At 44.2% G+C, this 9,487-nt stretch overlaps 17 non-coding genes and 2 pseudogenes across 17 annotated transcripts; all 19 read left to right on the forward strand.

The window, feature by feature from the left end:
* The first annotated feature begins 245 nt into the window (after nt 1-245).
* On the forward strand, nt 246-364 carry LOC137985992 (5S ribosomal RNA). Its single transcript, XR_011119472.1, has one exon. It is a non-coding gene; the product is annotated as a 5S ribosomal RNA (ribosomal RNA).
* A 332-nt stretch (nt 365-696) lies between these two features.
* LOC137985994 (5S ribosomal RNA) lies at nt 697-815 on the forward strand. The gene has a single exon (XR_011119473.1). It is a non-coding gene; the product is annotated as a 5S ribosomal RNA (ribosomal RNA).
* Nucleotides 816-1,142: 327 nt separating this feature from the next.
* On the forward strand, nt 1,143-1,261 carry LOC137985995 (5S ribosomal RNA). Its single transcript, XR_011119474.1, has one exon. It is a non-coding gene; the product is annotated as a 5S ribosomal RNA (ribosomal RNA).
* A 327-nt stretch (nt 1,262-1,588) lies between these two features.
* Nucleotides 1,589-1,707, forward strand: LOC137985996 (5S ribosomal RNA). The gene has a single exon (XR_011119475.1). It is a non-coding gene; the product is annotated as a 5S ribosomal RNA (ribosomal RNA).
* Nucleotides 1,708-2,034: 327 nt separating this feature from the next.
* On the forward strand, nt 2,035-2,153 carry LOC137985997 (5S ribosomal RNA). Its single transcript, XR_011119476.1, has one exon. It is a non-coding gene; the product is annotated as a 5S ribosomal RNA (ribosomal RNA).
* A 327-nt stretch (nt 2,154-2,480) lies between these two features.
* Nucleotides 2,481-2,599, forward strand: LOC137985998 (5S ribosomal RNA). Its single transcript, XR_011119477.1, has one exon. It is a non-coding gene; the product is annotated as a 5S ribosomal RNA (ribosomal RNA).
* A 326-nt stretch (nt 2,600-2,925) lies between these two features.
* On the forward strand, nt 2,926-3,044 carry LOC137986000 (5S ribosomal RNA). The gene has a single exon (XR_011119478.1). It is a non-coding gene; the product is annotated as a 5S ribosomal RNA (ribosomal RNA).
* A 326-nt stretch (nt 3,045-3,370) lies between these two features.
* Nucleotides 3,371-3,489, forward strand: LOC137986002 (5S ribosomal RNA). The gene has a single exon (XR_011119480.1). It is a non-coding gene; the product is annotated as a 5S ribosomal RNA (ribosomal RNA).
* Nucleotides 3,490-3,818: 329 nt separating this feature from the next.
* On the forward strand, nt 3,819-3,936 carry LOC137985961 (5S ribosomal RNA; annotated as a pseudogene).
* A 322-nt stretch (nt 3,937-4,258) lies between these two features.
* LOC137986003 (5S ribosomal RNA) lies at nt 4,259-4,377 on the forward strand. The gene has a single exon (XR_011119481.1). It is a non-coding gene; the product is annotated as a 5S ribosomal RNA (ribosomal RNA).
* Nucleotides 4,378-4,703: 326 nt separating this feature from the next.
* Nucleotides 4,704-4,822, forward strand: LOC137986004 (5S ribosomal RNA). Its single transcript, XR_011119482.1, has one exon. It is a non-coding gene; the product is annotated as a 5S ribosomal RNA (ribosomal RNA).
* A 327-nt stretch (nt 4,823-5,149) lies between these two features.
* LOC137986005 (5S ribosomal RNA) lies at nt 5,150-5,268 on the forward strand. Its single transcript, XR_011119483.1, has one exon. It is a non-coding gene; the product is annotated as a 5S ribosomal RNA (ribosomal RNA).
* Nucleotides 5,269-5,595: 327 nt separating this feature from the next.
* On the forward strand, nt 5,596-5,714 carry LOC137986006 (5S ribosomal RNA). Its single transcript, XR_011119484.1, has one exon. It is a non-coding gene; the product is annotated as a 5S ribosomal RNA (ribosomal RNA).
* A 326-nt stretch (nt 5,715-6,040) lies between these two features.
* Nucleotides 6,041-6,159, forward strand: LOC137986007 (5S ribosomal RNA). Its single transcript, XR_011119485.1, has one exon. It is a non-coding gene; the product is annotated as a 5S ribosomal RNA (ribosomal RNA).
* Nucleotides 6,160-6,485: 326 nt separating this feature from the next.
* On the forward strand, nt 6,486-6,605 carry LOC137986014 (5S ribosomal RNA). Its single transcript, XR_011119491.1, has one exon. It is a non-coding gene; the product is annotated as a 5S ribosomal RNA (ribosomal RNA).
* A 327-nt stretch (nt 6,606-6,932) lies between these two features.
* On the forward strand, nt 6,933-7,051 carry LOC137986008 (5S ribosomal RNA). The gene has a single exon (XR_011119486.1). It is a non-coding gene; the product is annotated as a 5S ribosomal RNA (ribosomal RNA).
* Nucleotides 7,052-7,377: 326 nt separating this feature from the next.
* LOC137986009 (5S ribosomal RNA) lies at nt 7,378-7,496 on the forward strand. Its single transcript, XR_011119487.1, has one exon. It is a non-coding gene; the product is annotated as a 5S ribosomal RNA (ribosomal RNA).
* A 326-nt stretch (nt 7,497-7,822) lies between these two features.
* LOC137986011 (5S ribosomal RNA) lies at nt 7,823-7,941 on the forward strand. The gene has a single exon (XR_011119488.1). It is a non-coding gene; the product is annotated as a 5S ribosomal RNA (ribosomal RNA).
* Nucleotides 7,942-8,267: 326 nt separating this feature from the next.
* LOC137985960 (5S ribosomal RNA) lies at nt 8,268-8,387 on the forward strand (annotated as a pseudogene).
* Nucleotides 8,388-9,487: the final 1,100 nt, after the last annotated feature.

Consider the following 9,487-nt stretch of genomic DNA (forward strand, 5'->3'; position numbering starts at 1 on the left):
CTTGTAAAACTTGTCGTCACAATTCAAGCTTTAGAAAATGACATTCCATGGAATCGAATCGGGGAAAAGCTTTGTTTACTCGAGTCCCGGATGTTGAAAGGAATTTTTGAACGGGAAACATTAACTCTCTGCATTTTACCAATGCCATTGCCGGTGAAGGGTTAAAGAACCATCACAGAGGAAACAGTTATTTGCTCAGTTCAACTTGCCCGCTCAAAACACACAACAAGAACGGGCTTTCTTCCGTCTACGACCATACCACAGGCAAAAAACCGGGTCTCGTCCGATCCCCGTAGTCAAATCCTGTAGGGCGAGAGTAGTACTTCGACGGGAGACCGCTTGGGAATATCTCGTGTTGTAGACTTCTATTTGACTCTACATTTTGTCGTTATATGACTTGTTTTACTTTGGTTTTCTGTGGGCATTGAGCTAATTAGCACGCGCGCTTGTAAAACTTGTCGTCACAATTCAAGCTTTAGAAAATGACATTCCATTCCATGGAATCGAATCGGGGAAAAGCTTTGTTTACTCGAGTCCCCGGATGTTGAAAGGAATTTTTGAACGGGAAACATTAACTCTCTGCATTTTACCAATGCCATTGCCGGTGAAGGGTTAAAGAACCATCACAGAGGAAACAGTTATTTGCTCAGTTCAACTTGCCCGCTCAAAACACACAACAAGAACGGGCTTTCTTCCGTCTACGACCATACCACAGGCAAAAAACCGGGTCTCGTCCGATCCCCGTAGTCAAATCCTGTAGGGCGAGAGTAGTACTTCGACGGGAGACCGCTTGGGAATATCTCGTGTTGTAGACTTCTATTTGACTCTACATTTTGTCGTTATATGACTTGTTTTACTTTGGTTTTCTGTGGGCATTGAGCTAATTAGCACGCGCGCTTGTAAAACTTGTCGTCACAATTCAAGCTTTAGAAAATGACATTCCATGGAATCGAATCGGGGAAAAGCTTTGTTTACTCGAGTCCCCGGATGTTGAAAGGAATTTTTGAACGGGAAACATTAACTCTCTGCATTTTACCAATGCCATTGCCGGTGAAGGGTTAAAGAACCATCACAGAGGAAACAGTTATTTGCTCAGTTCAACTTGCCCGCTCAAAACACACAACAAGAACGGGCTTTCTTCCGTCTACGACCATACCACAGGCAAAAAACCGGGTCTCGTCCGATCCCCGTAGTCAAATCCTGTAGGGCGAGAGTAGTACTTCGACGGGAGACCGCTTGGGAATATCTCGTGTTGTAGACTTCTATTTGACTCTACATTTTGTCGTTATATGACTTGTTTTACTTTGGTTTTCTGTGGGCATTGAGCTAATTAGCACGCGCGCTTGTAAAACTTGTCGTCACAATTCAAGCTTTAGAAAATGACATTCCATGGAATCGAATCGGGGAAAAGCTTTGTTTACTCGAGTCCCCGGATGTTGAAAGGAATTTTTGAACGGGAAACATTAACTCTCTGCATTTTACCAATGCCATTGCCGGTGAAGGGTTAAAGAACCATCACAGAGGAAACAGTTATTTGCTCAGTTCAACTTGCCCGCTCAAAACACACAACAAGAACGGGCTTTCTTCCGTCTACGACCATACCACAGGCAAAAAACCGGGTCTCGTCCGATCCCCGTAGTCAAATCCTGTAGGGCGAGAGTAGTACTTCGACGGGAGACCGCTTGGGAATATCTCGTGTTGTAGACTTCTATTTGACTCTACATTTTGTCGTTATATGACTTGTTTTACTTTGGTTTTCTGTGGGCATTGAGCTAATTAGCACGCGCGCTTGTAAAACTTGTCGTCACAATTCAAGCTTTAGAAAATGACATTCCATGGAATCGAATCGGGGAAAAGCTTTGTTTACTCGAGTCCCCGGATGTTGAAAGGAATTTTTGAACGGGAAACATTAACTCTCTGCATTTTACCAATGCCATTGCCGGTGAAGGGTTAAAGAACCATCACAGAGGAAACAGTTATTTGCTCAGTTCAACTTGCCCGCTCAAAACACACAACAAGAACGGGCTTTCTTCCGTCTACGACCATACCACAGGCAAAAAACCGGGTCTCGTCCGATCCCCGTAGTCAAATCCTGTAGGGCGAGAGTAGTACTTCGACGGGAGACCGCTTGGGAATATCTCGTGTTGTAGACTTCTATTTGACTCTACATTTTGTCGTTATATGACTTGTTTTACTTTGGTTTTCTGTGGGCATTGAGCTAATTAGCACGCGCGCTTGTAAAACTTGTCGTCACAATTCAAGCTTTAGAAAATGACATTCCATGGAATCGAATCGGGGAAAAGCTTTGTTTACTCGAGTCCCCGGATGTTGAAAGGAATTTTTGAACGGGAAACATTAACTCTCTGCATTTTACCAATGCCATTGCCGGTGAAGGGTTAAAGAACCATCACAGAGGAAACAGTTATTTGCTCAGTTCAACTTGCCCGCTCAAAACACACAACAAGAACGGGCTTTCTTCCGTCTACGACCATACCACAGGCAAAAAACCGGGTCTCGTCCGATCCCCGTAGTCAAATCCTGTAGGGCGAGAGTAGTACTTCGACGGGAGACCGCTTGGGAATATCTCGTGTTGTAGACTTCTATTTGACTCTACATTTTGTCGTTATATGACTTGTTTTACTTTGGTTTTCTGTGGGCATTGAGCTAATTAGCACGCGCGCTTGTAAAACTTGTCGTCACAATTCAAGCTTTAGAAAATGACATTCCATGGAATCGAATCGGGGAAAAGCTTTGTTTACTCGAGTCCCGGATGTTGAAAGGAATTTTTGAACGGGAAACATTAACTCTCTGCATTTTACCAATGCCATTGCCGGTGAAGGGTTAAAGAACCATCACAGAGGAAACAGTTATTTGCTCAGTTCAACTTGCCCGCTCAAAACACACAACAAGAACGGGCTTTCTTCCGTCTACGACCATACCACAGGCAAAAAACCGGGTCTCGTCCGATCCCCGTAGTCAAATCCTGTAGGGCGAGAGTAGTACTTCGACGGGAGACCGCTTGGGAATATCTCGTGTTGTAGACTTCTATTTGACTCTACATTTTGTCGTTATATGACTTGTTTTACTTTGGTTTTCTGTGGGCATTGAGCTAATTAGCACGCGCGCTTGTAAAACTTGTCGTCACAATTCAAGCTTTAGAAAATGACATTCCATGGAATCGAATCGGGGAAAAGCTTTGTTTACTCGAGTCCCGGATGTTGAAAGGAATTTTTGAACGGGAAACATTAACTCTCTGCATTTTACCAATGCCATTGCCGGTGAAGGGTTAAAGAACCATCACAGAGGAAACAGTTATTTGCTCAGTTCAACTTGCCCGCTCAAAACACACAACAAGAACGGGCTTTCTTCCGTCTACGACCATACCACAGGCAAAAAACCGGGTCTCGTCCGATCCCCGTAGTCAAATCCTGTAGGGCGAGAGTAGTACTTCGACGGGAGACCGCTTGGGAATATCTCGTGTTGTAGACTTCTATTTGACTCTACATTTTGTCGTTATATGACTTGTTTTACTTTGGTTTTCTGTGGGCATTGAGCTAATTAGCACGCGCGCTTGTAAAACTTGTCGTCACAATTCAAGCTTTAGAAAATGACATTCCATGGAATCGAATCGGGGAAAAGCTTTGTTTACTCGAGTCCCCGGATGTTGAAAGGAATTTTTGAACGGGAAACATTAACTCTCTGCATTTTACCAATGCCATTGCCGGTGAAGGGTTAAAGAACCATCACAGAGGAAACAGTTATTTGCTCAGTTCAACTTGCCCGCTCAAAACACACACAACAAGAACGGGCTTTCTTCCGTCTACGACCATATCACAGGCAAAAACCGGGTCTCGTCCGATCCCCGTAGTCAAATCCTGTAGGGCGAGAGTAGTACTTCGACGGGAGACCGCTTGGGAATATCTCGTGTTGTAGACTTCTATTTGACTCTACATTTTGTCGTTATATGACTTGTTTTACTTTGGTTTTCTGTGGGCATTGAGCTAATTAGCACGCGCGCTTGTAAAACTTGTCGTCACAATTCAAGCTTTAGAAAATGACATTCCATGGAATCGAGGAAAAGCTTTGTTTACTCGAGTCCCCGGATGTTGAAAGGAATTTTTGAACGGGAAACATTAACTCTCTGCATTTTACCAATGCCATTGCCGGTGAAGGGTTAAAGAACCATCACAGAGGAAACAGTTATTTGCTCAGTTCAACTTGCCCGCTCAAAACACACAACAAGAACGGGCTTTCTTCCGTCTACGACCATACCACAGGCAAAAAACCGGGTCTCGTCCGATCCCCGTAGTCAAATCCTGTAGGGCGAGAGTAGTACTTCGACGGGAGACCGCTTGGGAATATCTCGTGTTGTAGACTTCTATTTGACTCTACATTTTGTCGTTATATGACTTGTTTTACTTTGGTTTTCTGTGGGCATTGAGCTAATTAGCACGCGCGCTTGTAAAACTTGTCGTCACAATTCAAGCTTTAGAAAATGACATTCCATGGAATCGAATCGGGGAAAAGCTTTGTTTACTCGAGTCCCGGATGTTGAAAGGAATTTTTGAACGGGAAACATTAACTCTCTGCATTTTACCAATGCCATTGCCGGTGAAGGGTTAAAGAACCATCACAGAGGAAACAGTTATTTGCTCAGTTCAACTTGCCCGCTCAAAACACACAACAAGAACGGGCTTTCTTCCGTCTACGACCATACCACAGGCAAAAAACCGGGTCTCGTCCGATCCCCGTAGTCAAATCCTGTAGGGCGAGAGTAGTACTTCGACGGGAGACCGCTTGGGAATATCTCGTGTTGTAGACTTCTATTTGACTCTACATTTTGTCGTTATATGACTTGTTTTACTTTGGTTTTCTGTGGGCATTGAGCTAATTAGCACGCGCGCTTGTAAAACTTGTCGTCACAATTCAAGCTTTAGAAAATGACATTCCATGGAATCGAATCGGGGAAAAGCTTTGTTTACTCGAGTCCCCGGATGTTGAAAGGAATTTTTGAACGGGAAACATTAACTCTCTGCATTTTACCAATGCCATTGCCGGTGAAGGGTTAAAGAACCATCACAGAGGAAACAGTTATTTGCTCAGTTCAACTTGCCCGCTCAAAACACACAACAAGAACGGGCTTTCTTCCGTCTACGACCATACCACAGGCAAAAAACCGGGTCTCGTCCGATCCCCGTAGTCAAATCCTGTAGGGCGAGAGTAGTACTTCGACGGGAGACCGCTTGGGAATATCTCGTGTTGTAGACTTCTATTTGACTCTACATTTTGTCGTTATATGACTTGTTTTACTTTGGTTTTCTGTGGGCATTGAGCTAATTAGCACGCGCGCTTGTAAAACTTGTCGTCACAATTCAAGCTTTAGAAAATGACATTCCATGGAATCGAATCGGGGAAAAGCTTTGTTTACTCGAGTCCCCGGATGTTGAAAGGAATTTTTGAACGGGAAACATTAACTCTCTGCATTTTACCAATGCCATTGCCGGTGAAGGGTTAAAGAACCATCACAGAGGAAACAGTTATTTGCTCAGTTCAACTTGCCCGCTCAAAACACACAACAAGAACGGGCTTTCTTCCGTCTACGACCATACCACAGGCAAAAAACCGGGTCTCGTCCGATCCCCGTAGTCAAATCCTGTAGGGCGAGAGTAGTACTTCGACGGGAGACCGCTTGGGAATATCTCGTGTTGTAGACTTCTATTTGACTCTACATTTTGTCGTTATATGACTTGTTTTACTTTGGTTTTCTGTGGGCATTGAGCTAATTAGCACGCGCGCTTGTAAAACTTGTCGTCACAATTCAAGCTTTAGAAAATGACATTCCATGGAATCGAATCGGGGAAAAGCTTTGTTTACTCGAGTCCCGGATGTTGAAAGGAATTTTTGAACGGGAAACATTAACTCTCTGCATTTTACCAATGCCATTGCCGGTGAAGGGTTAAAGAACCATCACAGAGGAAACAGTTATTTGCTCAGTTCAACTTGCCCGCTCAAAACACACAACAAGAACGGGCTTTCTTCCGTCTACGACCATACCACAGGCAAAAAACCGGGTCTCGTCCGATCCCCGTAGTCAAATCCTGTAGGGCGAGAGTAGTACTTCGACGGGAGACCGCTTGGGAATATCTCGTGTTGTAGACTTCTATTTGACTCTACATTTTGTCGTTATATGACTTGTTTTACTTTGGTTTTCTGTGGGCATTGAGCTAATTAGCACGCGCGCTTGTAAAACTTGTCGTCACAATTCAAGCTTTAGAAAATGACATTCCATGGAATCGAATCGGGGAAAAGCTTTGTTTACTCGAGTCCCGGATGTTGAAAGGAATTTTTGAACGGGAAACATTAACTCTCTGCATTTTACCAATGCCATTGCCGGTGAAGGGTTAAAGAACCATCACAGAGGAAACAGTTATTTGCTCAGTTCAACTTGCCCGCTCAAAACACACAACAAGAACGGGCTTTCTTCCGTCTACGACCATACCACAGGCAAAAAAACCGGGTCTCGTCCGATCCCCGTAGTCAAATCCTGTAGGGCGAGAGTAGTACTTCGACGGGAGACCGCTTGGGAATATCTCGTGTTGTAGACTTCTATTTGACTCTACATTTTGTCGTTATATGACTTGTTTTACTTTGGTTTTCTGTGGGCATTGAGCTAATTAGCACGCGCGCTTGTAAAACTTGTCGTCACAATTCAAGCTTTAGAAAATGACATTCCATGGAATCGAATCGGGGAAAAGCTTTGTTTACTCGAGTCCCCGGATGTTGAAAGGAATTTTTGAACGGGAAACATTAACTCTCTGCATTTTACCAATGCCATTGCCGGTGAAGGGTTAAAGAACCATCACAGAGGAAACAGTTATTTGCTCAGTTCAACTTGCCCGCTCAAAACACACAACAAGAACGGGCTTTCTTCCGTCTACGACCATACCACAGGCAAAAAACCGGGTCTCGTCCGATCCCCGTAGTCAAATCCTGTAGGGCGAGAGTAGTACTTCGACGGGAGACCGCTTGGGAATATCTCGTGTTGTAGACTTCTATTTGACTCTACATTTTGTCGTTATATGACTTGTTTTACTTTGGTTTTCTGTGGGCATTGAGCTAATTAGCACGCGCGCTTGTAAAACTTGTCGTCACAATTCAAGCTTTAGAAAATGACATTCCATGGAATCGAATCGGGGAAAAGCTTTGTTTACTCGAGTCCCGGATGTTGAAAGGAATTTTTGAACGGGAAACATTAACTCTCTGCATTTTACCAATGCCATTGCCGGTGAAGGGTTAAAGAACCATCACAGAGGAAACAGTTATTTGCTCAGTTCAACTTGCCCGCTCAAAACACACAACAAGAACGGGCTTTCTTCCGTCTACGACCATACCACAGGCAAAAAACCGGGTCTCGTCCGATCCCCGTAGTCAAATCCTGTAGGGCGAGAGTAGTACTTCGACGGGAGACCGCTTGGGAATATCTCGTGTTGTAGACTTCTATTTGACTCTACATTTTGTCGTTATATGACTTGTTTTACTTTGGTTTTCTGTGGGCATTGAGCTAATTAGCACGCGCGCTTGTAAAACTTGTCGTCACAATTCAAGCTTTAGAAAATGACATTCCATGGAATCGAATCGGGGAAAAGCTTTGTTTACTCGAGTCCCGGATGTTGAAAGGAATTTTTGAACGGGAAACATTAACTCTCTGCATTTTACCAATGCCATTGCCGGTGAAGGGTTAAAGAACCATCACAGAGGAAACAGTTATTTGCTCAGTTCAACTTGCCCGCTCAAAACACACAACAAGAACGGGCTTTCTTCCGTCTACGACCATACCACAGGCAAAAAACCGGGTCTCGTCCGATCCCCGTAGTCAAATCCTGTAGGGCGAGAGTAGTACTTCGACGGGAGACCGCTTGGGAATATCTCGTGTTGTAGACTTCTATTTGACTCTACATTTTGTCGTTATATGACTTGTTTTACTTTGGTTTTCTGTGGGCATTGAGCTAATTAGCACGCGCGCTTGTAAAACTTGTCGTCACAATTCAAGCTTTAGAAAATGACATTCCATGGAATCGAATCGGGGAAAAGCTTTGTTTACTCGAGTCCCGGATGTTGAAAGGAATTTTTAAACGGGAAACATTAACTCTCTGGATTTTAGCGATGCCATTGGCGGTGAAGGGTTAAAGAACCATCACAGAGGAAACAGTTATTTGCTCAGTTCAACTTGCCCGCTCAAAACACACAACAAGAACGGGCTTTCTTCCGTCTACGACCATACCACAGGCAAAAAACCGGGTCTCGTCCGATCCCCGTAGTCAAATCCTGTAGGGCGAGAGTAGTACTTTCGACGGGAGACCGCTTGGGAATATCTCGTGTTGTAGACTTCTATTTGACTCTACATTTTGTCGTTATATGACTTGTTTTACTTTGGTTTTCTGTGGGCATTGAGCTAATTAGCACGCGCGCTTGTAAAACTTGTCGTCACAATTCAAGCTTTAGAAAATGACATTCCATGGAATCGAATCGGGGAAAAGCTTTGTTTACTCGAGTCCCCGGATGTTGAAAGGAATTTTTGAACGGGAAACATTAACTCTCTGCATTTTACCAATGCCATTGCGGGTGAAGGGTTAAAGAACCATCACAGAGGAAAACAGTTATTTGCTCAGTTCAACTTGCCCGCTCAAAACACACAACAAGAACGGGCTTTCTTCCGTCTACGACCCACCATACCACAGGCAAAAAACGGGTCTCGTCCGATCCCCGTAGTCAAATCCTGTAGGGCGAGAGTAGTACTTCGACGGGAGACCGCTTGGGGGCAATATCTCGTGTTGTAGGGACTTTCTATTTGGGGGACTTCTTTACCCAATTTTGTCGTTGAATATGGACTTGTTTTACCTGGGTTTTCTGTGTGGGCATTTGGGTAGCTTAATTTTAGCACGGCTGCGCTTGTAAAACTGTTGTCGTCACAATTCAAGCTTTAGAAAAATGGGGGGTGACCATTCCATGGAATTCGAATGCGGGGAACAAACAGGCTTTGGTTTTACTCGGAAAGTCCCCGGCGGGCTGTTGAAAGGGGGAAAAATTTTTGAACGGGGAAAACATTAACTCTTCTGGCCATTTTTACTCCAATTGTGGCCAGTTGCCGGGTGAAGGGTGTTAAAGAAACCATCCCCAACAGGTAGGAAAAACCAGTTATTTGCTCAAGTTCCACACTTGCCCGCTCAAAACAACACACAAACAAAGAAAACCGGGCCTTCCTTTCCGTTCTACGGGACCATTGACCACAGGCAAAAAAAAACCCCGGGTCTCGTTTTTTTTTTTTTCCCGATGCCCCCCGTAGTTTCAAATCATGTAGGGGCGCGAGAGTAGTTACTTCGACGGGGGACCGCTTGGGATATATTTCGTGTTGTATACTTCTATTTGACTCTACCTTTGGTCGTTTATATGGGAATTGTTTTACTTTGGTTTTCTGTGGGCATTGAGC

The sequence above is a fragment of the Montipora foliosa genome, unplaced genomic scaffold (assembly GCF_036669935.1).
Source record: "Montipora foliosa isolate CH-2021 unplaced genomic scaffold, ASM3666993v2 scaffold_121, whole genome shotgun sequence".
In the NCBI taxonomy this organism is placed as follows: Eukaryota; Metazoa; Cnidaria; class Anthozoa; order Scleractinia; family Acroporidae; genus Montipora; species Montipora foliosa.